This window comes from Castor canadensis, chromosome 15 (assembly GCF_047511655.1).
Source record: "Castor canadensis chromosome 15, mCasCan1.hap1v2, whole genome shotgun sequence".
Classification (NCBI taxonomy): Eukaryota; Metazoa; Chordata; class Mammalia; order Rodentia; family Castoridae; genus Castor; species Castor canadensis.
Genome location: NC_133400.1, coordinates 98952137 through 98978161, shown reverse-complemented (window position 1 = coordinate 98978161; position 26025 = coordinate 98952137). Strand labels below are relative to the sequence as shown.

The window sequence follows — 26025 nt, the reverse complement described above, 5'->3', positions numbered from 1 at the left end:
CAAATCTGAATAAAATGCTTTACTGTTATGAGGCGAACACGGCGAACCTCAGCTCACAGAACTATGGTTTTGAAGCTTCAACTGATTTTACACGGATCTTCACACGTCAAGTGCACGGAGAGGCCAAGCAGGATAAGCAGGACCTGTTAGAGATGGCGGGAACCCTAAGTCAGGGCCAAATCTACGACTGACAACTGGTGGGGATGACTCACTTTGGGTGTACACTTTCAAAATCAGGGAAAAACACAATAAAAAATTAGGACTTTGTGTGACTCAATTCTGGTATATAATTAGAGCTGGTTTTGCGTTCCTTTTTTCTAAAATTGCTTGTAAAGTGACTAGAGAATAGTTTTAAAGAGTCCATTGGATCAAATGAGAAATGGGGATGACTATTTCTTCTGGTAAACTGAGGATTGCATAGGCAGAAATTTCCCAACATGTATTCTGATGAGCATTGTGTGGGGTCAAATACCTTGGAGCATTGTTCAGTAAAACAGAATCAGTTTTTAACTGCAGGACTTCTCTGAAAATTTAATGTGTAAGATATCCAAAACTGGTTTGATTGTGGAGTTCTTTTGGTAATAAGATATTTTATGAGACTAGGTCTTTGGAAAAACTAAAAAAAAAAAATTGTCCTAGAAAGCAAAGGGACAGCAAACCAACCATGTTATTACTTAGCTATGATTAAACTTAGGGAGGCTTTTTTCTTTTACTGGGAAAAATTAAAGTGTCAGGAACCTGTTTCCTGAGACCAGCCCTGTAACCGTGCTGGGGCAGGAGGGAAGGGGCAGCTCCTTAGGATATCTGGGGGAGCTCCCCCAAACCTACGTGAGAATAAGGTGCCCATGAGAGGACAGAAAGATTCTTTGGTTAGCTTTATTTCTAAGAGGAGTTGCTCATTATCCTAGGAACAGAGATGGAGTCAGGCCTATGGTACTTAAAGGGACTGATAGAAAAACTCCCTGTGCCCCACAGAATCCCCGAGCAGGAGAGGTGGGGACAAGGGGGACAAGTAAGGTAGTGCTTCTAGGTTCTCAACAGAGAGATATTTTGACAAGTCCTGGTGTCATTTCATTCACTTGGACGCTGCTGATATGAATGGACAAAAGTGACTGAAGCTGGGGGTGCCTTCCCACAAGGGCCTTGAAAGCAGGGTCCCACCCTTACCACTGGGCTCTGGGCTGGGTTTCCCTTCCTCTCCTACCAGCCACCATATTGTGCCCTACCTTCTCTGTCACACACAGAATGGCCCACACCCTCCCCAAGTCACACCCCTAGCTCCTCAAGGACATCTTGCCTCCCATTGTCCCCTTTCTCCCTTGACTCCACCCCCTCTCCACAGCCAAGCTGGTCCTGTCCTGTCTTCTCAGAGAGAAAATACTCCAAAGAGTTCTGTAGGTTTTCCATCACCACCCTCGCCAGCCATGCTCTCTGCCAACTGCTCCAGTCAAGTATCTGTGGCCACCTTGTCCCTAAAATAGGTCACCAACAGCTATGTGGAGCCAATGCCTCCATTCATCTCACTTTTGTTCAATCCCTCTCTCCTGGAAAGACTTGCTTCAGATGACTTCCATGACCCATTTGTACCTGGTTCTTCTCCACCCTCTCTGCCACAGTCTGTCATTTAAGTCCCCACTGGTCTTGATGTCGGCTCTTCCCACTCTCATATCTACTCTCTTATGTAGTCCTAGGACTCCCTATCTCCCACATGCAGGTGACCTTTGCGTTGTCTCCCTGTGCCCACTTCTCCCTGCTAGAGCCCTAGATCAGAGCAGCCCAATGGCCGGCTCAGCATCTCCAATGGGTGTCCTACAGGCGTCTCTAGCTTAGTGGTACAGAAGTATCAGTCACCTCAACTCCACCCTACAAGCTGCCTGGTCTCCATGAATTCCATCCGTGGTCTAGGCCACTGGTAGATATGGCTGTATTTACCCAGGACACCAACCTTCAGTGCAAGAGTAGAGCCCATAGGGTCTACTTCACAACACAGCCTGCAACTCAGAGCTTCCTGTCACCTGCCCAGGTGCCACTCAATCCATCTGCATCATCCACACCTGGACTATGGCAACCCCAGCTGGACTGCCTCCCTGCTGTGCCAGACTTGGCCACAACACTCATTGGGTCATACTAGTCCTGTATCTGGAAAGTACCACAGGCAAGGAATACAAAGCAAAAGGAGCAGGTTCTCCCCTCCCCAGTTCAAGAAGCAAAAGTCCAGAGTCAAGGTATCCACCAGGCTGGCTCCTTGTAGTGGCCCTGCCATGGCAAAGCCATCCCATGGCCCCTCACTGTTTCCTGGGGTGCAGTGGCCCTGGGTGTTCTTAGCTTGCAGACAAGACACTCCTACCTCTGCCTCTATCACCACATCACCTCCTTTCTTCCCTACGGGACATTCCAGGTGTCTCTCCTAAGAACACCTGTATGGGCTGATCCCATCTCAACCCTTACCTTAACGACGGTCACAAATAACCTGTTTCCAAATGAGGTCGCATGCTGCAGTTCCCAGTGGACATGAATTTTAGAAGGTACAATTCAACCACACACTTCCCTGCTTAAAACCTTCCAGGGGCCAGGCATGGTGGTGCATGCCTGTAATCCCAACACTTAGGAAGCTCAGGTAGGATGATGGTGAATTCAAGGCCAGCCTATTCTATACAGTGAGTCTGAGGCCAGTCTGGCTACAAAGAGAGACCCTGTGTCAAAATTCACATTTAAAAAAGAAAAAAAACCTTCCAGGGACTTCCTATTGCAACAAAAATAAAATTTAAACTCCTATAAGGTCCTTGTGACCTAGCACCTTCCCTGCTCTTTGTCCCCATCCCCGTCTCTGTCATCCTCACCACACTCCAGGTATGGGGACTTCTTCATCTCTCTTGAGCAGGCCAAGGTGTTCTTACCTCCATGCAGCATCCATGCAGTGGGAAGTCCCCTTCTGTGATGCAGAGGCCAAGCAACCAAGTCTTCAAGTCTCAGAAAGTCATACAAGACTTGGATTTGGACCGGGTTCCATGGGGACAGAAGTGAGGCAGCAGACATCCATTTTGGGGGTACAGGGGACAGCAGATGTAGGACAGCTTTGCAGGCAGGTGGCCCACTTTCTCCTGGTGGCAGGGGGAGCAGCTCTTAGTGACTTCATCCCTGAAAGCCCAGTGTATAACCAGTCCTTGCAACAACATGGCTAACTATTTCATGCCTTGCAGTAAATCTCTGCACAAACTAACTAGGGTAGCTTCTGTGCTCGCAGCTGACCACCCATCAAAGCGGTGCCCAATAAATGTGTGTGGACTTATGTTGACTTAGCACTGCGGCACCTCTGATGTGAGTTGGAGCTTCTAGATCTTTCCAGGACAGCCTCTATCCAGCCAATGACATCCTTGCTACAAAGTCGCTGCAGAAAATGGCACATTGTAACTACCCTGAGTACCTGGAAAGCCAGAGTATCTCTGGACCATATATAATATGGAAGGAGATCGATTTGGTCTTACAGGCTTTGGGGACAAAAGTATGGCCAGAGCTTCCATGTCAGAGTCCCCAAACTGTGGACTAGGAGAGGTATCTTCAGATTCCTTACATTCCTGCTAGAATTCTTGCCAAGCAGAATTACCAGCTACCATGTGACTCCAGTAGAGAGTCACCTGCCTACCTGCCTAGGAGGGAGATACCTGTCTGGTTACCACAGTCTTGTGGCAGATCAAAAACTGGGGTATTCCAGTATGGAATATAGCCCTAATCACTGGGTTACTGGCCACCTGGTTGATCCTTAGTGAAGATCAAATTGAGTTTCTGAATCCAAGCACTAATGGCCAGACTGGCCATAAGTACCAGCCAGCCAGCTGCAGAACAGAGCCTATGGGTGCTCTCCCAGTGTCACCTCAGCCAGCACTGTCACTGGCTTCACTGCATCCCTACAGCTGCTGTAACAAATTATCACAGACTCAGTAGCTTAAAACTATTAACTATAACCTCTCACATTCCTGGAGTTCAGAAGCTCAAAGTCAACATCCCCAAAACCAAAGTCAAGGCCAGACTCCCTTTGGAGGCCCTGGGGAGAATTCATTCCTTGCCTCTTCTAGCTGCTGGCGTCTGCCAGCATCCCCTGACTTGTGAGCTCGTCACTCCAGGCTGTGTGTGTGCGACCTCCCTCTGGTTTCTTTCTAATAATACTATGCTAGCATTTAGAGGTCCCACAAACGCTCCTGAATAATCTTCTATCTATCTGAAGATTATTTCTTAAACACATCTGCAAAGTTCTTTTATCCAAGTAAGGTAAAGGTCTTCATGCTCTCAGGCTGCTGTAACAATTGCCAGAAACTGCGTGTCTCACAAACGTCACACATCTACTTCTCACAGTCCTGGATGCCGACAGCCCCAGGTCAAGGTGCTGGCAGATTCAGTGTCTGGTGAGGGTGCTTCCTAGTTCCCTGGTTCTTGCTATGTCCTCACCTGGTGGCTGGAAAGGGCTGACTAGCTCTCCAAAGTCTCTGTTAGGAGGACATTAATCCCAACATCTCCCCAAAGTCCCACCTCCTAAAGTCACCACCTTGGGGGTTAGGATTTCAACATATGAATCAGCAGTGATATTTATATGTCAAAAGGATTTAGACCTGATATTTGGAGGAGGGCAATTATTCAGCCTCCTACACTGACCTTAGCAAGAAAGCTTTGTTCCAGATCCTTCCTGGCTATTCTGTGGAATGTCATACCATGCATGCCCATCCCTCACCTCACCTCCATTGATTCCTGAAGGACTTACCTAAGGAGGAACAGTGGGGAGGAAGGAAGAGCTAACACACTGTGGATGCCAGACACCGCCTGGCAAGGGAATGAGGAAATGGGTGAGCCAAGCTAAGACCAGGTGGTCTACACTCAGCTGAGAGTAGAAACTGAAGCCCAAATTGCTAAAGCATCAGCCAGATGTATTCAGCTGAATCTGATAGGCCAAGAGGAGACAAGGGTCTGGCATGTCCACCCTTGCAGACAGGGCCTGATGTGCTCTTGGAAAAGTCACCAGCCTTACCATCTTTAAGCCTGGACCTACTAGGCTGTTCAACAAAGATCAAGAGAAGTGAAGAGATGAAGCAATTGTCTGAATAAATTAAGCAAAAATACAAAGAGGTGATGGGACTTTGGAACATTTCCAGCCAAGGGCAGTTGTCTACACCATTAAACCCACCAGACAATTATTCAGACTTCTCAGCAGGTGAGGAAGTGACACAAACTGAGGCTGGTGGTCTAGAAGCCTGTGATCACTTCTTCAATCTTATCAGCCATTCGATATTAAGCCAAGCCATTCAACTAGGTGGAAATAAAGTGAGAGTGTCAAAGCAGAGACAAATGTAATCAGGCAATATTCAACAGAACAAAGCTAAGTATGTTTGGTCCTTTTAATTGGTGAATAAAATGCTGACATTGGCATATTTTTTTGGCAAATTATGGAATATTCACCCATTCATTCCTTGCTATTTAATAAGCACTTGAGGATAGATTGATTATTAATCAGAAGTGAATTTTGCTCTGAGAGAGCTTACAGTCAAAAATAGAACCTATTCATCACCATTTAATCTTAGAATTAAGAGTTAGTCAGCCCTATTCCCATTTTGTGGATGAAAAAAAACCCAAGTTCACAGTATTTAAATACCTTGTATAGACTCACACAATTAGTCTTAGTAACAGAGCCTGGATTTGAACCATACCTCTCCCTGCTGAAATCCACACTTTTTTTTTTCACATGACCCAAAAGTTTTTTTTCCTTTTGTTTTCTTTTTTTCCTGCTGTACTAGAGATTGAACTCATGGCCTTGTGCTCTCTGGGCAAGTACTGTACCACTTGAGCCACCCCTCCCAGCCCTCAAAGTTTTTCTTAAATAGGAGGCATTGAACTAGTCCTTCAAAGCCTATGGGATTTGAACAAGTGGAGAGGAAAAGAAGGGCACTTAATATAGCAGAAAAAATGAGTGCAGGGATGTGTCATAGAATTAACAGACACGGGAATTAGAAAAAGAGGAAGTTTGTGGGTGGAAATTATGAGCTCAACTTTTAAAAATTTTTTGAAGGACTTCAAGGACACAGATAGGGAGAAAAAAACAGGAGTCATTGAGAAATGAAAGCTGATATTCAGCTCCAAAAGGAATGGCGGAAGCCATGAATTGACGAAGCCTAAGAGTCTATACAGAGAAGAAATGAGAGGAAGGTCAAGAAACTTTCGGGAGCTCTACCTTTAGACACAGAAGAGAGGAAAGGAAGGTGAAAAGGAATGAGTAGGCAGGAGCGATAAGTGTGTTAAGCTTTCTAGAAGCTAAGGGAAGAGAAAGTTTCAGAGAAAGGGGAGAAACCATGACAAACTGCAAAAGAACCAAGGAGAAGGGGGACCAAGGAAAAACAACACAAGTAGGCAACTAGATTGGTGTGGGTGCCCTTTAAATCTGAGCGCTATGCTTCAGTAATGGAAACAGCAAGAGTGGATTGCTCTTCAAACACTCTGGCAACTGAGAGGAAAGCTAAAGTGAAAAGCAAGAGAGAATTCTTATAGAAAAGTTCCAGGCTGAGATGCATAATGTCAAAGAAAACAAATTCTTTTTGCAGCTCCATTTTCCTGCCTTCCACTTTCACTCTTTTCCACTGGTGGTTAACTTGCTCTGTCAGGTGAACCCATCAAGACAGGAACGCTGGAAAAGACAGGAAAAGAACCAGAGCTGATGAATGTTCTAGAAAGAATTGCCACCAAAAATAGTACCGCCTGGGCTGGAGATTGGCAAAATGTTCAGGAAGAGGTTTTGTTGGATGAGTTGATAGGGCAGGCTCCAAAGTGTCAAGTTCTGAAGGGGATTTACAGCTCTAAACAAGTATGAAGAGAAAGAAGACCAAGGAAGGGCTTGCTTTAGTGAGAACAAAGACATTTCCTCCCCAGAAATGTGAAGGAAGAAAAAGAAGACTGAGAAGGATGGGAAATTAGAGGCAGAGAATAGCAGAGAAGGTAATTCATACCGGTTTTCCCTGTGAGGACAAACATACAAGCGGCACAATGTATTAAATCCTCTCCCTGAAGGTGTCAGACAGCTAACATAAAAGTGAAGAACTAGCAGGCCAAAAACTGAAAAAGTGGAGGCCGAGGAGGTGAGTCTGATACCATGCTTCCTCTGGGCTGGTTGTAAATTCCAGGTCAGACATCAGCGAGGGTGAGAGGCACACAGCATCATATGGCTAGACGGCCAGATATCGGAGTTCAGAGCCCACCAAGGTGAGTGTTCCAGAAAAGCTCTCATCTTTATGCTAGAACTCTGAAGGTCTGTGCCATTGGAGTGAAATTAACCTTCACAGTCATCACAGCTCACCTACCTTCAAATCATTTCAATCTGTAAAATTAGATTAAATTTACCTCAATGTCAGATTATATCCTCTGTTAGTTTTACAAGTATGTCTACTACTAAAGGAGCAGAAACAACCAAATGAGAAAAACAATAGGAATAAAAGTCAGCAAGACAGTGGGCAATAGAACAGTAGAGCCTTACAGTCAACAGACACTAGGGTCACCAGAGACAGACTTTAAAATAAGTACACGTCCCCTGAGTATTTGGAAACCATGAAAGAGAACTCAACCAAAATTCTAGGACTGAAAAATCTAATAATCAAGTTTAGTAAGTCATGAATGGGTTTTATAGATTAGACCATTCCAAAGTAAATTGGGTGTTGGGTTAAAAGAAAATGAATGAAGCATGAGAGAATAAAAGGATGAAAAGACACACAGAGAGCAATAGGTAGAAAATCTAATATGAATATAGTTGGAGGTATACCATAGTAAAACTGCTGCAGATCAGAGAAAAGGCAAACATCTTAAAAGAAGGCAGAGAGCAGGAGACTTCTATCAGAGGAGCCTGGTTAGACTGACAGCCGATTTCCCAATGGAAGCAATGACATCTAGAAGATAATGGGATGCCCATCACACCCTCCCTCTTTATCACTATCACCCACAGAAGTGGCATTTTTTATAATGGATGAACCTACATTGACTCATCCCCACCCAGACTCCTTGGTTTACACCAGGACTCACTCTTGGTGTTGGACATTCCCTGGGTTTTGCCACTTGACAAATGTAGCAGAATGTGTATCTACCATTACAGACTCTGCACAGCAGCATCTGCCCTAGGAAGGCTGGGCCTGCACCTCCACACTCTTCCCTCCCTGCTGGCCCCTGGCCAACACTGGTCTCCACAACTGTCTTTTCCAGAACGCCATAGCAGAAATCACAGGTATGTCATGTAGTATTTTCAGATTGGCTTCCTTCCTTAGGAATATGCATCTAAAGGTCCTCCACAGCTTTCCATGGCTTGACACCACATTTCCACGGTCAGGATGGACCACAGTCTACCTATCCACACATCTCAGTTACTCCCAAGTTCTGGCAATTGTGGATAAAGCTACACACATTTTAATGACAAAACAACGAACACAACCAAGGATGTTGTTCCAGAGTCAGGATGGTGATCTCTTCTGGTGGGAGGACGGAGGGGGATGGGCAGGAGAACACAGAGTGCATCTAATGAGGACAGGTCTGGTTCTTGACCTCGCTAGCAATGACACCTGCATTGTTGACTTTGTGATACATCACTCATGATACACCTTTGTCTTGAACACTTTTTGTAGACATGTTTTATTTTAAAGTTTAAAGGTAATAAAAGAGCTAGGCACAGTGTCTACACCTGTGATCCTAACTGCTCTGGAGGCAGAGATCAGGAGGATCAAGATTCAAGGCCAGTTAGCGCAAAAAGTTAGCAAGACCTCATCTTAACCAATACAAAAAAGGTGGGTGTGGGTTTGTATGCCTGTCATCGAAGCTACCCAGGAACAAAAAGGAGACTAAGGGCCACACATGACCCTATCTCAAACATAACTAAAGCAAGCTGAGCACTCATGGCTCACACCTGTAATCGAAGCTACTCAGGAGGCAGAGGAGGATTGCAGTTCAAAGCCAGGTGGGCAAATAATTTGAAAGACCCAAGTTCAAAAAATGCCAACAGACTAAAGGGCTGGCAGAGTGGCTCAAGATGCTTATAAGCATGAAACCCTGAGTTCAAACCCCAGTACTCAAAAAAAGAAAAGTGATGAAGGAAAGAGTCAGAAAGAGAGGAGGGAGTGAGGGAGAGGCAGCAGAGAGCTTAGAAGAGCGCTGGGTTCAAACCCCAGTAAAGTTAAAAAGAATTTCAGAATCCAGAGCTCCCAAAATAAATCTTTTCTCACTTAGTCTCTTTTTACTTTAGTTACTGTCAACTTGCTTTGTATTTTTTTTTTAATTCTAAGAATTCTGCAGGCAGCCAGAAGTGTGAGCCAAGCAATGCAGCCCTGGTCTGTGGCATTGCACTGCAGTCGTGCGTTTGGTCCACTGGCCTCAAAGGGAGCACACACACCTTCTTTCCTGCCACCAGCGCAGGGCCTGGGCTCATTTGCCCTCTGTGGCTGCCTTCCAAGAAGTAGGGGAGCAGAGAAAGCAGCCAGCCATGCACACTGCACATGAAACGAAATGGTCAGCAGCTGAACCCAGCCTTGGGGGGAGGAAGCCAGCGAGCAAACACTGGTGTTGGGGAAATCAGGCTTTGGCTGAACAAAGTTCAATGTTGTTTTCCCAGAAAGCAGAGCTGGGGTGAGAACAGGGCTGAATGCTGGCTCCAAACTTCCCAGGCATGGCATGTTTGGCCACCCATGGAGAGCCAGGCCATCTTCACTGTGCCCCTCGGGACAGAGAGCAGCTCGGGGTAAAAGGGGAAGGGAACAAGCAGTCAAAACAAGAGCAGACCACGAAGGGATCACGATGAAAGGAAAGGCAGCAAATAAGGCTCTTTGTCCTTCAGATGAGCCATGCAAATTCATTTAAATTAGCTTCTCTTTATTCCGTCTTCAACATGTAGGGCATTCATCCCAGACGGCCAGCGCCTACCTTCGGAAGTAGTGAGCCTGCCATTCCTGTCAACTGTTCCCAGAAATGTGATTAAAAGAACAGGAGACTGGATATTGTGACTTCTCATTCTTAAGATCGTCACTTGGCAGAACTAGATAATCCCCAGCAAATGTCACCCTTCTGGGAACATGTGTCCATGGAAGCCTCTCTGACAAGCCAGACTGTTTGCACATGGGCCTGAGGGTTCCCAGGTATGAAGCAGGGCTTATTTTAGGAAACTGAGTTATTTAGATAATAGTTGTATTGAAAAATCAACAAGTTCCCAGACAGTCAGAGATATGTCCACTTCTGTTTTATTTTTTCTTTAACTCTGTACATTTTTTTCGAGTCGTGTCTGACCTCAGTCTATTAAGAAAGGCTCTTTCGTAAATGACTTAAGCATCCTTGGAAGTCATTATGATTTGTAACTAATAGAAGTATCTTTTTATTTATCTAATAGCACGTCAATTCCAGTGGCTGGCATGTTTGTGCCCCTACAACACCCAGCCCCCCACCTGAGACACAGCGCTTTCAAGGGATGCTTGTTAAATGAGTCAGTTGCAAAGCCTGAGTGTGTCCATGGGACATTTCTGCATATTGGTGCCAATAACAGCATTTGGAACGCTTACTATGGGGGTGACTCGGACAAACAAACATTTCACGTATATTCTCTTAGCTCATCCTCAGCTGGCCCCTACAACGTGGCAGCTACATGTAAGAGTTTGGATCTTTAGTGTCCTCTGAAGGCTCATGTTAACACATGAGGCTTGGTCCCCAGCCTGGCACGACTGGCAGGTAGAGGAAACTTTAAGAGGTAGGGCCTAGTGGAAGGCCTTCAGGTCATTGCTAGGGAGCGTGTCCTTGAAGGGACCCCAGCCCCTTCCTCTGTCTTTCTTTCACTTCTTTGCCAACACAAACATCCATCGTATGTTCCTCCCGTGACGTAAGACGTCATCACAGGCCCCAAACAATGAAGCCAACCAGCATGGACTGGAACCCCCAAAACCTCGAGCCAAAATAACCCTTTTCTCTAGATTTGGGTTAGCACAAGGGTTTGTCACAGTAACAGAAAACCGACTCCTATACTCTGGTTATGGATATCCCATGAGGCTGGTGACTGCAGAGCAAGGATTGGAGACCAGACTTGTCCAAACCCTGAGCCAAAGCTCTCAAGAGTGAAAAAATAATGGACTCTCAGTGCATTCTGCTCAGTCTATGTATTTTTAAGTGCTGTGTGTAGAGTGCTCAGCAGACAAAAACTCAACTGTAACGGCTGAGAAAACCTTCTCCCCGTGGGGCGCACATAGCCACCTACCTCCCCAGCTGCTTCTGCTACTGGCTCAGGCCTTAAGCTCAATGGCTCTCCCACAGACCCTAAATCACTCCCAGGCCCTTTGTTCTTCCCCCACAGCTGCTCAGCAAATTACTTGATTTGAAATTATGATCGCAGGTTGAAGGGCTACTTCAAATAATTTTGCCAAATGTTCCATATCTCTGTGTTAATGAATATAATGGATGAAAAATTTAAAGAGAAAAAAGTATCTAAGAATTCACTTTATCAGAAATAAAAAAAAAAACAAAACCAGTCACGGCCTAGCATGAGTGGATCTGAAGGATTCTGTCCCCCAGCAAACTGGCCGAATGCTGGCCTCTATGAGCCCTGGGCGAGGCAGGGACTGTAGGGAGGCCCGGCCTGCCACAGATGCAGAAGGCAAAGGTCAGGGGAGTGTTGGGTTTGTTTAAGCATGAGTCAGAGGAGGGGGTCGACCCTAGGTTTCCAATTTCCAATTTCCTGTGCGAGTCACTGAGCACACTTCTCCCCATCCTGCAGCCTTTAATGCACGCCGCCCTGAAGAACAAAGGCAGATACTGTATGGGGCCACCCATAAATAATCCAGACAGGCCATGTCTTCCTTCTCAAAGGGAGACAGCTCCTGAATTCGGAAGAGTCCAAACTCTGAGGGAGGCAGGGGTGAAAGCCATCGCCCTCAGCACTTGATCCGGTGAGGCCTCTGTCCAGCATCTAGGCCCTTGACCAGCCTGAGCTTATATGAAGCCATGTGCTAGCCTTTCCTTCAGGAAGGCCCAGCCATCCAGGTTCCTGGAACAGGGAACCAGGAGACAGGCCCTGAGTCTGACCAAGACTCTTCCATCACCCCAGACAATGCCTTGGCAGGCAGACCCTGCAGAGGATATTTGCCTGTTCTTTGAGTTTTTCTCTAGGCTTGGGCCCTGAGAACTGGGTGGAAAGATAAGTAAAATCCCCCGAGAGATGTGGTAGGAGTCTCTCTCAACAGTTCTATACCAAAACACTCCCAGCAACAAGGAGGCACTGTCAGTGGGCCCCCGGCCAGGCCTGCCTCCAGGAGCAGGGGCCGCAAGGGCCACCTTGAACCCAAACTGCTCTGTGAATATCTGCCCTGCCTCTCTATGGCACACAGCAATGGCAGCCCTCTGGAAAAGGCCTGTTTGTGGAGGTCTCTACCCATTGGTCACCGTGTCCTTCGAGGCCTCTCAAAAGTGACCTCCAGGGTTGTGCTCAGTAGCAATAAGCCAGCCTATTGAGCTTGAGGACAACTTTGTGCATCCCTAAAATGATCTTGAGAGAAACCCTTACCCAAAACCTCCAAAGCCTTTGAACACAGAGGAGTGAGGGCAGCAGACCCACTGCTTCTGACAAGGGTCCTGACCACTTCCTAGTCTTGACTGCCCACCTGGCAAATGGCATACCTCTGTCCAGCTCTGGGGCTGCTAGTGAGGATTGAAATGTCCTGTTCTGTTGGTAAGCAAGGGCATTCAGTGTGCACCCAGACACACAGCAGGACAGGGCCAAAGGGTCCATCTGAGGTCGGGGTGGGAGCAGAGGACTTCTTTCCATGTGGGTGCTGGATTCTTTGTCATACCCTCACCCCCAAAGTTGTCTGGCTGGCAACAAGTCTGCTCGCCTCATTTCCCTCCATAGAGAAAATGATGCCCCTAGCCCCACCACGGGCTCCACTCCCAGGCCCTGCTCCTTTCTCTTCCTTCTAGGGGGATTCTCTCAACCCTCAGGAGCACTGAGCACCTGTCCTCACCAGCATATTGCTGGAAAGAGGAAAGAAACATCTCTGGGCCTTTCATCTTTGGGCCCTTTCCTACCCTGCTCACCAGTGCACACAGAGAGGGGGCAGAAAGGCTGGCCGCCCAGGGGAAGGAGATTTTGTCACTGATACTTGTTTGGAATTACTGTGCATGGCAATTAAACACTTAAAAAGCAGCCTAGCCTCAAGCTAGTTGACTATTGTCTTTAAACTCTCTAGAGACAACATGCTTCCTGTTGGCAGCACTCACGGCTGACCCATCAGCACCCTCATGGCACTGCTTATCCCGGTGACCCTCTGCCCTCTCCTCTGGTGCCCGTGCCACAGCAGGCCATTTGTACCCTCACACTTGTTCCTACAGCAGCTCTCAGAGAGAAGCCTGGTTTGGCCCTGGGAAGGGTCTCTCCCCACCCCACCCCCAAGCTCTCCTTGGGTCCTATGGGCAAGCAAAGGAATAGCCACTGCCAGGGGTCACCCTGGGCATATGACTGTCGTCCCCAGTACTTCCTCTCTTCTCACACTTTTTTTTCCCTTTTCTGTGGATGGCTGTGTTTAATGAGAAAGTGCCGTAGGCAAAAAGAAAAGGAAGTCTCAAGCCGCCCCCAGAACCCACGTCCCTCTCCCCAGGAGACAAGGACATTCACTGGCCCCAGTTGTTGAATGGAGGCTCCAGCCACTCGCGTAGAACCAAACAGGACAAGCAGAGAGGATGTAGCGATGCCATGGGCTCCATGCCAGCAATGTCCTGGACAAATTTCTGGAAAGGGAAAACAGAAATGTATTCCATCCAACATAAATGGTTTTACCAGTGTCTACTGTGTCCCCCACTCCCATCCGGTCTCTCACATCTATCCCCTTACGGGTCCTGTAACAACCTATAAGCTTGTTTGTTTTGTTTTGTCTTGTTTTGTTTTGTTTTGTTTTGAATGTACCCTTATTTCACACTTGAGGAAACTGAGACCAAAAAAAGCAAAGGGAGTCCCCAGGTGGCACCATAAGTGACAGAGCCAAGACCCAAACTAGGTCTGTCTGAGGTTACTTCAGCTCACGTCCCCTCAGGAGTGTTACAGTGCTGTGTGCCACCTGGTCGGGACACCCTTCGGTTAGGAATGTCAAAGCGCCTTGTGCGTGGAAATCGCCACGGTTTGAACACCGGGAGCCGTGCTTCAGAAAGAAGTCAATTTCCAAACCTGGGGTTAATGATGAAGCTGGAACAACACAAGACTCAGCTTCCCTGTCCGCCCTTATCAACATGTGACTTGGATTTCAGTGCCAACACAAACCTCTCCAGAGCCACATCCTCAGCGCTGACTTATTAAAGAGTAAATCAAAGTTTGCTCAAAGAGAAAAGTAAATACCCCCACTCTCCACACCACGCCAGACTCTAAGCTCACTTCCTGCTTCCACTGTTGACTCAGGCTGTAATCCTAGATAAGTGAGTACACTCTCACCACCCTGGGCCCAAAGTGCAAAACTGGGTCGAGAGCCCAGGACAGCACACACCCCCCCAACACCAGGAGCTGGCAAGGTGCTGGTGCTAATGGAGCCCAGGTGCCTCCGTGGGGAAAACCACACAAAGGCGAGGCCAGTACAAAGCTCCGCGTACAGGTAGCAGCTGCTTGTCCTTGTGTCTCTGATGGTGAGGAAATGGGCCACTGGTTTGTCACAGCACCAGTAAAGCCCTGCCTTCCCTTGGCTCTGCGCTCACCCATAATTAGTGGGAAGGGCCGCACTTTGGGACTCAAATGGCAGGGAGGAATAAGAACAAAGTTGACAAGAGTCAAGTCTAATCTCACAGTGAGTGTTTCAAAGAAACAAATAAAAATAGCCAGAAATGGGTCAGCCGGTACAGTGAGGGTAGACAGGAAACTGGGGCAGCTTCAAGTTCTGCGTTTTCTAAATGCAAACTCAGGCTATCTTCCCAATCTGATTCCCTGCTGGCCGTTTCCTTTTTCTTCTCAGTCTTCTGGGTACACAGAATGATGGCGAGCACTTGCCCAGTCTTAATTCCAACACGCTCTCCTTTTCCCTGAGGCTGAAGACAAGAGACACTTAAAAAAAACTCACGTGGGAGGCGGGGGAAGGAGAAATGCAGTTTGCCTGTCTTTCTGCAATCTCCGTGTATATTGCTTAAGAGGGCAAAATGCAACAAGCCGGACCAGAGCATCTGTCCTGAGAGATTTGCTTGTTCCCCAGCAGGTCCACCTCATGGTCCCTCCAGGGGTGTGACCTGTGCTGTGTGCACCAAACAACATAAAGAACACACGTGTGCATACATGCATAGGTTTCCAACACCCTCCACTCACTGCCCCCACGGATCTGTGGCATCTTGTGCGCCACACACACAGAGAATGCGTGCAAGGGTATACACATATACACATGGAACAAGCATGATGCACACGACACATTCATAGCATGTGCACATGGCACTCATGTCAACATGAGCTGAACACAGGCCAGTGCACACAGGCAGCGCACACACTCAGTGGACGCATACACTCACAGCCCTAGGCGTGGTGTTCATTCTTATGCTCCCACCCCGTGCATACACATGTGGCACACACAGGGCACCCATGCACACACACGGCACGGTTGGCTCTCTGTGATTTCAACCAATTTCAAATGGGTGGGAGTGGAGAAAAGGTGTCCATACTGAACATGAGACTTTTCTTCTTGTCCTCATTTCCTAAGTAACACAGCATAACACAGCACTCACGTTGTATTAGGTATTGGAAGTGATCTAGAGATGACTGAAAGCTTACGGCAGGATCTGCATAAATTATACACAGAGACCACGCCATTTTATGCAGGTAGCAAGCATCTGCAGTCCCTGGAGACCAAGTGATCCCCGCACTCCTGCGCACTCCACGTCACCCGTGTGATATGCAGTAGACATGCACATCTCAGAAAGTGGAGTTTGCTCTCTCTGCAACCTTACGACTTTGGCAGTTCACATTAGAGCTCACACTTGGCAGGTCTGTATTTCCTTATGGCCTCAGTGACATGCTTGGGGCAGATTTATTGGGCTTATCAGAGAGAGAGAGAGAGAGAGGAGACAGAGAAAGAGAGAGGAAGAGAGACAGAAGCAAACTCTGCCATACAACAATCCCAGCCCTGGGTTTCAGGTTGCAGACCCTGGGCCCACGCAGAGGAACCAGCAAGGTGGAGTTGTTTGTGCACTAGTTGTAGTTATCTTCTTTGAATTCACTGAAAAAATAAGAGAAGCTTGGGTTAGGTCAAAGAACACACATGCACACATGCATACATGCAAACCTACATGCCAAACGTGGGGCGGGCGAGGCATGCAGGCCCAGGGAGCCCAAGAGGAGTTGAGTTGGGGAAGTGTGGTCCCCCCTTCTGCACTCTTTCTCTCCTGGAGGGAGGGGAGAGAAGCAGCTGCCTAGACGCTGATTCAACGCGGCTGTCTATGGCCCACGGGGCCTCACCAGGGCCTGGCCAGGCCAGACAGGAGGGCAGCAGCCCCTTGCTGCAGCTTCGTTGGGATGTGGGACGCTTGCAGGGCTCAGACAATCCTCCCCTCCAGCCAATGGAACGTTCTGGCTGTGGTCAGGGAGCTCCGTCACCCAGGAATGACATCTGTTTCCAGTTATCCAAGAGCGCAAGGAGGAGTCCTGGAGCTGTGAGAGGAAGAAGGTTCCAGAAGGACATAGCCTTTCCCTGCGCTCTCAGGCCTGACGCCCACGGGAAGACAAGATCTCAGAATGCTTCTAAAACCGTAGCACCGTAAAAGATCTGCTTGTCGTGCAACCCCAAAAGCAGATTAAACAAACGTCATCCTGCTGAAGGAAGTCTGCGAGAAAATACGATTTTTTTTTTTAAGCTTGGGGTTTTTGGAGTGGGATTTTGGGGGAGTGCAAGGGAAGCCACTCAGCCAAGATAAACTCTTAAACCCGTGGGCAAAACTCCCTTTTCTACTACTGTTTAAAAAAAAAAAAAGACAAAGTCACAGAAGAGAGGAAATGAAAGGGAAATTTTAGACTTCTCATCTGTCCAGAAAGCCCCGGCTGTGTTTCAGAACCCGTCAGGGTAACTGTCAGGCCTGCGGTTGTGCGGCAATCCCAGGAGGCCTTGCGTCAGGGGCCATTATATCAATAAGGAAGTACAATCGCCAAACCACAGGCCACCTTTTTTTTCCTAAGCCCACAGGTTGCTTTAGAGGGTTTTAAAACAAGAGACTTTCCTGTTGTTGAAACCTGTCGATCCACAGCTCCACCAGGTTACTCAAATGACCTTCAGCAAGCAGGCCCAGGAATTTCAAAGCGCTGCCCCCAGCCCTCCCTCCCCTGCTGACCGTCCACTACTCCCTGGAATCCTTGTTTACACTACCTGGCTGCCAACTGCTCACACAGGAGCAAACGCTCGCTATCCACGGAGCCTGCGGTAAGGCGGCCGTGCCAGACGCCGTCCCAACACGTTTGCTGCGTGGCCTGACGGGGCTGACCACACGGAAGAGGATTCCACACAAACAGCCCTGTGGCCACAGCAGCAGGCTCAGCAGAGCCAGGATACTCGTCATGCATTTGCAGACACACGCACACATGCACACACCACACACACACACCACACACACCACACACACATACACACACATACACACCACACACCACACACACACCTCACACACCACACACACATACATACACATACACACCACACACACACATGTACACACACACCACACACACACACCACACACACCACACACACATACACACACATACACACCACACACCACACACACACCACACACACACACACCACACACACATACATACACATACACACCACACACACACATGTACACACACACCACACACACACCACACACACCACACACACATACACACACACCACACACATGTACACACACACACCTCACACACACACACACACACACACCACACACATACCACACACACACACCACACACACCACACACACACATACACATACACACACACACACCACACACATGTACACACACACACCTCACACACACACACACACACACCACACACATACCACACACACATACACACACACACCACACACACCACACACACATACACACACACACACACCACACACATACCACACACACCACACACACACACACCACACACACACACCACACACATACCACACACACCACACACATACCACACACACACACACCACACACACCACACACACACACACCACACACACACACCACACACATGTACACACACACACCTCACACACCACACACATACCACACACACATACACACACCACACACACACACACCACACACATACCACACACACACACCACACACATGTACACACACACACCTCACACACACACACCACACACACCACACACATACCACACACACATACACACACCACACACATACCACACACATACACATACACACCACACACACACATGTACACACACACCACACACACACCACACACATGTACAGACACACACCACACACCACACACACCACACACACCACACACACACACACCACACACATACCACACACACACACCACACACACACCACACACACACACACCACACACATACCACACACATACACATACACACCACACACACACATGTACACACACACCACACACACACCACACACATGTACAGACACACACCACACACATGTACACACACACACCACACACCACACACATGTACAGACACACACCACACACATGTACACACACACACCACACACCACACACACCACACACACCACACACACACACACCACACACATACCACACACACACACCACACACATACCACACACACACACACCACACACACCACACACACACACACCACACACATACCACACACACACACCACACACATGTACACACACACACCTCACACACCACACACATACCACACACACATACACACACCACACACACACACACCACACACATACCACACACACACACCACACACATACCACACACACACACCACACACATGTACACACACACACCTCACACACACACACCACACACACCACACACATACCACACACACATACACACACCACACACATACACATACACACCACACACACACCACACACACCACACACACACACACACCACACACATACCACACACACATACACACACCACACACATACCACACACATACACATACACACCACACACACACATGTACACACACACCACACACACACCACACACATGTACAGACACACACCACACACATGTACACACACACACCACACGCCACACACATGTACACACACACACCACACACACCACACACCACACACACCACACACACCACATGCCACACACCACACACATGTACACACACATGTACACACCACACACACACCACACACGTACCACACACACATGTACACACACCACACACATGTACACACACACCACACACCACACACATGTACACACACACCACACACACCACACACACCACACATCACACACCACACACACACATACACACACACACCACACACCACGCACACCACACACACACACCACACACATGCTTGCAGATGTAAGTGCAAGAAGTCATCACGATTCACAGGAAGCTATTACACTTATCAGAGGATGTGCAGCAAACCTTTGGAAAACTTTACAACCAAAAGGCCACCCAAACCACCTGTGTGAGGTTTCTGACCAGGTTGGTGGGGACAGTGCAGGTAGAAGATGACACAGGCAGGGTGAAAGACTCAAATTGTCCCTTCTGCACCCGCATGGCCTGCAAGTCTGACTTGTTTTTCTCTTGAGCAAACAGACTCACATGAAATACTGCATTACAGACCTGATGAGCAAAATCTACAAACAAACTTTTCTCTTTCCAGCTTGGCTCAGCAGCTCAAGAAAGACGTGCCAGGCCCAACCATGCACTGGATAGCCATCTTCTGGTTTAACTTCTGCCCTGGCCAGGGGCCACTTGGCGTTGCTCAAGCAATGCCTGTAGACCTTGTCATGTGCTCCCTGGCTGGGCTGGAAGCCTCCGTCCACCCTCATATGGCTGACCTGAAGTTAACAGAGGCTTCTGGAAGTTAACTCCCATTCTGTTTTCAGTAACTGCCCAATCAGAGCAAGGATAAACAGGGTGAACTTTATTCTGCAGCCACAGCCAGTGACCTCTGAGCCCATTTCACAGAGTCCCCAAAGCAATGATGAATCTAGCAGACACTTATCTAACCTCACACTTCTCGGTCTTTTGGGGATTAGAATCAACACTTAGCTCATCAGAAAAACACATCTTCCAAAAAAGAACCTGCTCTCAGTTTTGAGCACATGGGTATTTTGTTTATCTTCTTCTTCTTCTGTTCTTTTCTTTTCTGCATTCCAATAAATCTACCAGCTCTGAAATGCTGAGCTAGACATTCAGAAGCCATTGTGCCATGTTTTTCACGTTTGAGGGAGGGTTCTTTCAAAACAGTCCCACTTGTCTCTCCCATGAAATGTGGAGTACGAATGAGGCCAGACCAAAAAGCTTCAGAAGGAAATCTCTATCAGACGGTGACCAGTTTTCTGCTGGGAAAAATACAAAATAATAATAATTCCAGAGAATTACAAACTTCCCACACCGGCCCAGTAGATGTTTTTAATCCTAGTGCTTGTTGGCAAATGACCCACTGTGTTTGTAGGGAAAACATCCCATTCTTCCAACACATTTCTCAATTAATAAAGTTCACCTTCCTCCTTTGGAAAATCCACAGTGACAAATGTAAACTTTAGATGTGGTAGTTAGGGCTCTTAGGCTTGTATCTTCTTGCCTGACTTTGACTGAGTTTGCTCGACAATGGCTCAGCCTCCCACCCCGTGCTTTGGCTGTGTGGACCATGGCTCTTTCCTCTCTCCAGGGGATAGGGATTGCCCAATGACTGTGGTGTTGGGTCTTTCCTGATGCTACCAGAGGTCAAACACCCAGGCCTGTTCCCCAGGCCTGCTTCCAGGAGGACTCTCTGCTCCTGCTCTCCTGGACCCTCCAGCTCTGTGCAAACAAGAGCTCTAGGCAATGGGTACCTCTGGTGAAGGACACCACACACAATAGGTCTTCCCATCACTTGTGGAAGTTCTCTCCTGGGGGTCATTACCAACCCTGTCCACTCAGACCAGCAAAGCATAGAGCAAATCCAAGATGCTGCCTTACGTTTGTGTCTGTAAAAAGCTCTTCCTCTCATCCAACACTTTCTGTCTCCTTATTCAGAATAACAAAATACCCTGAAAGGAACTGGACCAATGCTACCTTGGAGTAGTTATAGAGGTTAACTGGAAGAGTAGCTTCTGTTTGTTTCTGTGATGCAAAGGAATGTAAGTGTTTTGCAGCTGTTAGTGAAGGTATGACCTCCAGTTGCAAGTATTTGATATGGTAAGCAAGTCTTTGCAAGCCCACATTCAATTTCACTATGAAAATTTTCAGACATATCAAAACAAGAACAGAGCATGTCATGAATCTCTGTTATGTTCACCACTGATGGACTAATGGAACTTTTCCACATTTGCTTTCTGTTTTTTACATTTTTCTCTCTTCTGAAATTGCCTAAAGAAACCTCCCAGCCTCGTGTCATTTCAGCTCTTCATACTTTAGTATGTAACTGGAAAGCACACGAGTATTTCCTTACACTGACACCTGTCACGGCCCCTTTCAAAAGCAGTACAAGAAGTCAACTTGGTGGAGATCGTGAGTAGTGCACGGATAGTGAGGCCCAGAATAAGATTTCCATCAGCCTCGGTACCCAGACTCAAAAGTACTAAGTCTCAGAGTTGGTGGAGGGTCTCCAGTGGTACAGCAGCGTCTGCCTAGCAAGTGTGAGGCTGTGAGTTCAAACCCCAGTGCCAACAAAAGCACAAATATACATATAATATAAAAGTACTAAGTCTCAAAAACTTTGGGCAGAGGATGCCCAAAGAAGCACGAGGATGTGTGTTCTGGAAAACATGAGTTAAATCTTCCAGAAAAAGCTGGAAAGGCCGGGGATGTAGGTCAGTGGTAGAGCACTTCCTGGCACACAGGAGGGCCTGGATTTGATCCCCAGCACTGCAGACTCAATCAATAAATGAATAAAATAAAGGAGCAAAGGCAGTATTTCTAACTAACACGATTTATGCACGTAATTCTAAATACTCATGCACTTAAATCAATAAGTTAACTTTTATAATGAGAAATTCGATTATGTCACTTGCAGCATTGAAAGTTTATATACTCAAGCTGGTCAAAAAGACACAAAACTTTTGTAACCTACCCCTTGGGAAACGGGGCATTGCCTCATCTTTGGGGTTGCGTGTGTGTGGCCTTCAGTGTCGCTTATGCTCCTACTCCAGCATTTCTCAAGTGTCCAGCAGATCCCAGGCACCATGCCAAGGGACACCACACCATGCTCTCATTTCTTTCAGGGGAGGAAACTAGGACTTCAAGAATATGAATTATTTCCCAAGGAGCTAAAGACAGAGCACACAGTGATTCTTTGACGCTCCCTGTGCCCAAGTAACGGCTTAGACCTGCCCTACACAATGTGGCAATATTAGGGTTTCTTTCTATCACACACTTCAGTGTGTGGGAGGCTGGAGGAGGAAGCTTAGCAATGACCATGACTCTATTTGTTGTGGCCAAATGGTGTCTCTGGCTATCAGAGTCTAGTAACGAGCCAAAGATGACCCTATCAGTGGAAGCGGTAGCCCTGCTAAGAACAAAAACTTATGTCTGCTGATACCTCTTCCTACCCAGAGTTCCTGACTCCACTCAATCGTTGCTCTCACCTCCTCCTGTAACGTTAACTTACCACAAAGTGATGAGAAGAAATGCAAGCAACTCAGCCCTGCCTTGGGCCCATGGTCCAGGACACACAGGTTGGTGCTTCCGTTAAAAACAACAGAAAAATCTCTCCTGGCTCCTGTCTTAGCTAGGCTGCAGGGTGATCCAGCAACTCATTTGACTTCCCTTTATTGCCGTTTCTTTATCATTAAAAGGTAATGTTTGAGGACCACGGCTGAAGTAGCCAAATAATATTATCCAATTAAGGTGAAAAACGCCAAACAAATGCTACTGAGGCCAGGACTTAAATAACCACATATGGTTTTGTGAAACGCACTCCAGTGCCCCGCTCGCAGTAAAAACACGCGGGAGTGAAACGATCTGGCTGGGAATGAACTGCAAATTGATAAACATGCCGTTGCTAATGCACTGTTTATTATTTTTTACTAGGATAAAAATTAACTTGTGCGGCCTTGGCCAGCCAACAGAGTGAACTCCACCATCTGGGTGGTGGAGTCGGTGTGCCTTGTAGCCTCAGGTTGCAGGTTACTGTTGCCAGCTCTGATTTTATTTGTAAACAGGCCCTGGGTGTCTGGTCAGCAGAACCGAGGGAAATTTCGAGAAGGACAATCAAACATGGCCGCCCACCAAGAGGGACCCTCAGGAGGGAGGGAGCTGGAACCACCAGGGTGTCCTCCAGCATTCTTAGTGCCCTGAATTCCCAACAAACAGGCTACCACAGGCAGGAGAATTGCCTTCACCCTGTGAAGCCAGCGGGGCTGCAAGGCAGCAGCTCTCAAAGGAAAGGGAAGCTTGCAAGGGGCTGGGGGCGGGGGGGACAGAAGGGGGCGCAGGGGTCTGGTGAGGGCACTGAGGGTGAGTCAGAGCAAGCGCTCCTGGCCATGTGACAGACCAGCAGCTGCCCCAGCTGTGGAGCCAAGCTCTCCCCTGGGGCCCTTTCCATCAGCTTTGCAAGCAGCTGGATCAATTTACTGTAGCTGCAGTGCCCTGCACAAGCAGGGACTGAATTATTACTCATGGAAGTCTCTTCTGTTTCGAGAATCTGGTAGCTTTCAAACACCCAGCAATTAATGGTCCTTTTGGTCAAAGGAGAGCAGCAAAAAAAAACAAAACTGCAAGGCTATACGGACTTCAAAACAGGCCGTTTGGTTTCTAGAAATCAGAGGGAGGGGTACAAGTAATGTTATCCTGCAGAATGTGGTCTTCTTTGACGTCAGTAAAATGTTTCTCTCTCCCTTTCTCCTCTTTCCCTCCACTCCCTCCTCTCCTTCCCCTCTCTCCTCTTTGTGTCAGGGAGACAGATGACAAAGGGTAGCTCTGGAAAATGGCTTAGCGTTTTGCAATCCAGTTCACAGTCTCAGAAGCTCCCCATGGGGGAGATGGAGGCTGTTGTGGGAGGTGGGCAAATTAACAAGACAAAAACACATGTGACTCAGAGCAGGAAGCAGGAGGGCAGCTGGAAAGCAGCAGTAACCGCCCTGGTTGTGCATTCCTGCCTGGTCTGGCCCGGTTAGCAGTCCTGTCTGTGCAAGGTTCTTCTGTGGTCACAATGCACACTGATCTCCAGCAGTCTGAAATAGCATCTCAGGGAGCATGCGTCCTGCTCCCTGGCCACTCATCCTGGCTCCCCGCCCAGGCTGCCTTTTCCACCAGGCCTGTGTCTTCCACCCAGCAAAGACAGGAGCAGCTGCACCATGTCAACATAGAACTATCTGGAATGAGGCCTCCTAGCCTGGCCATCCGTACAAATGTTGCCCCCACCTCTGTACTGTTCCAACACAGGCAGCTTAGACCCCCTGAGGGTCCAGCCTGGCAGAGTGTTGGTAGAACAAGCGACTTCCCTGCCTCTATCTCAGCAAGGCTATTGGAGTAACGTGACTCTGTCATTCTTTGTGCAGAAATTCATCCCTAGTCCAGGAGTTCTGCCCGCCATCTGCAAAGATGATTCTGAGCGGGGCCGAGTGGGGAGCAGGCCTCGGGGTATACTTGGGCCCCATTTTGTCTGTGCAGGATGGCTGTCTCCTCCTTCCTCTGATCTGAATAGTGAGGGTAGCAGAAGGCCTCAGAACTGGGAGCCTTTGTAACTCAACGCCCCCAACGCTCTGCTGACTGGAAGTCAGCCCACTGGGGATAAGAAGCACTTGCAGAAAGGATGGAGTGGGGTGCAGGGAGTGATTCAGAAGTTAGATGTGGGACCTGGGAAAGAAGCGTGTGTGTGCTGCATGTGAGTGTGTGCACGTGTGTGCATATGTGTGTGTGCTGGAAGATGGGGACTGCACAGAAGTGGCATGAGCAGATGACAGTGTTTCAGGAGGAGCACAAGCCCGGCTCACATGGATATTTAATATAGGTGTTGGATGAACGAGCAAGTGAGTGGAAAAGAGGAGTGAATTAGTCTAGAAAATAAGAAAAGACTGGGCATGGTGGTACACTCCCATAATCCCATAATCCCAGTTACTCAGAGGCTGAGGCAGAAGGAGCGTGAGTTCACAGCCAGCCTGGGCAAAGTTATTGAGACCACAACCTCAAAAACAAAAACACAAACAAAAGGGCTGGGGACAATACCACTCTTGGGGCTATACTCAAAAGACTGTGACACAGGTTACTCCAGAGGCACCTGCACACCCGTGTTTATTGCAGCACTATTCACAATAGCCAAGTTATGGAATCAGCCAAGATGCCCCAGCACTGACGAATGGATTAAGAAAATGTGGTACAATGGAATTTTATGCAGCCATGAAGAAGAACGAAATGTTATCATTTGCTGGTAAATGGATGGAATTGGAGAACATCATTCTGAGTGAGGTTAGCCTGGCCCAAAAGACCAAAAATCGTATGTTCTCCCTCATATGTGGACATTAGATCGAGGGCAAACACAACAAGGGGATTGGACTTTGAGCACATAATAAAAGCGAGAGCACACAAGGGAGGGGTGAGGATAGGTAAGACACCTAAAAAACTAGCTAGCATTTGTTGCCCTTAACGCAGAGAAACTAAAGCAGATACCTTAAAAGCAACTGAGGCCAATAGGAAAAGGGGACCAGGAACTAGAGAAAAGGCTAGATCAAAAAGAATTAACCTAGAAGGTAACACCCACGCACAGGAAATCAATGTGAGTCAATGCCCTGTATAGCTATCCTTATCTCAACCAGCAAAAACCCTTGTTCCTTCCTATTATT

General features: G+C 47.8%; 1 long non-coding RNA gene across 1 annotated transcript; it reads right to left on the bottom strand.

Annotated features, from left to right (window-relative positions):
* Positions 1-13: 13 nt before the first annotated feature.
* Positions 14-26025, bottom strand: LOC141417563 (uncharacterized). Its single transcript, XR_012442208.1, has 6 exons — positions 22854-26025; positions 19880-20604; positions 16454-16645; positions 5174-16214; positions 2898-3101; positions 14-143 (listed from the first exon to the last, which is right to left on the bottom strand). It is a non-coding gene; the product is annotated as an uncharacterized lncRNA (long non-coding RNA).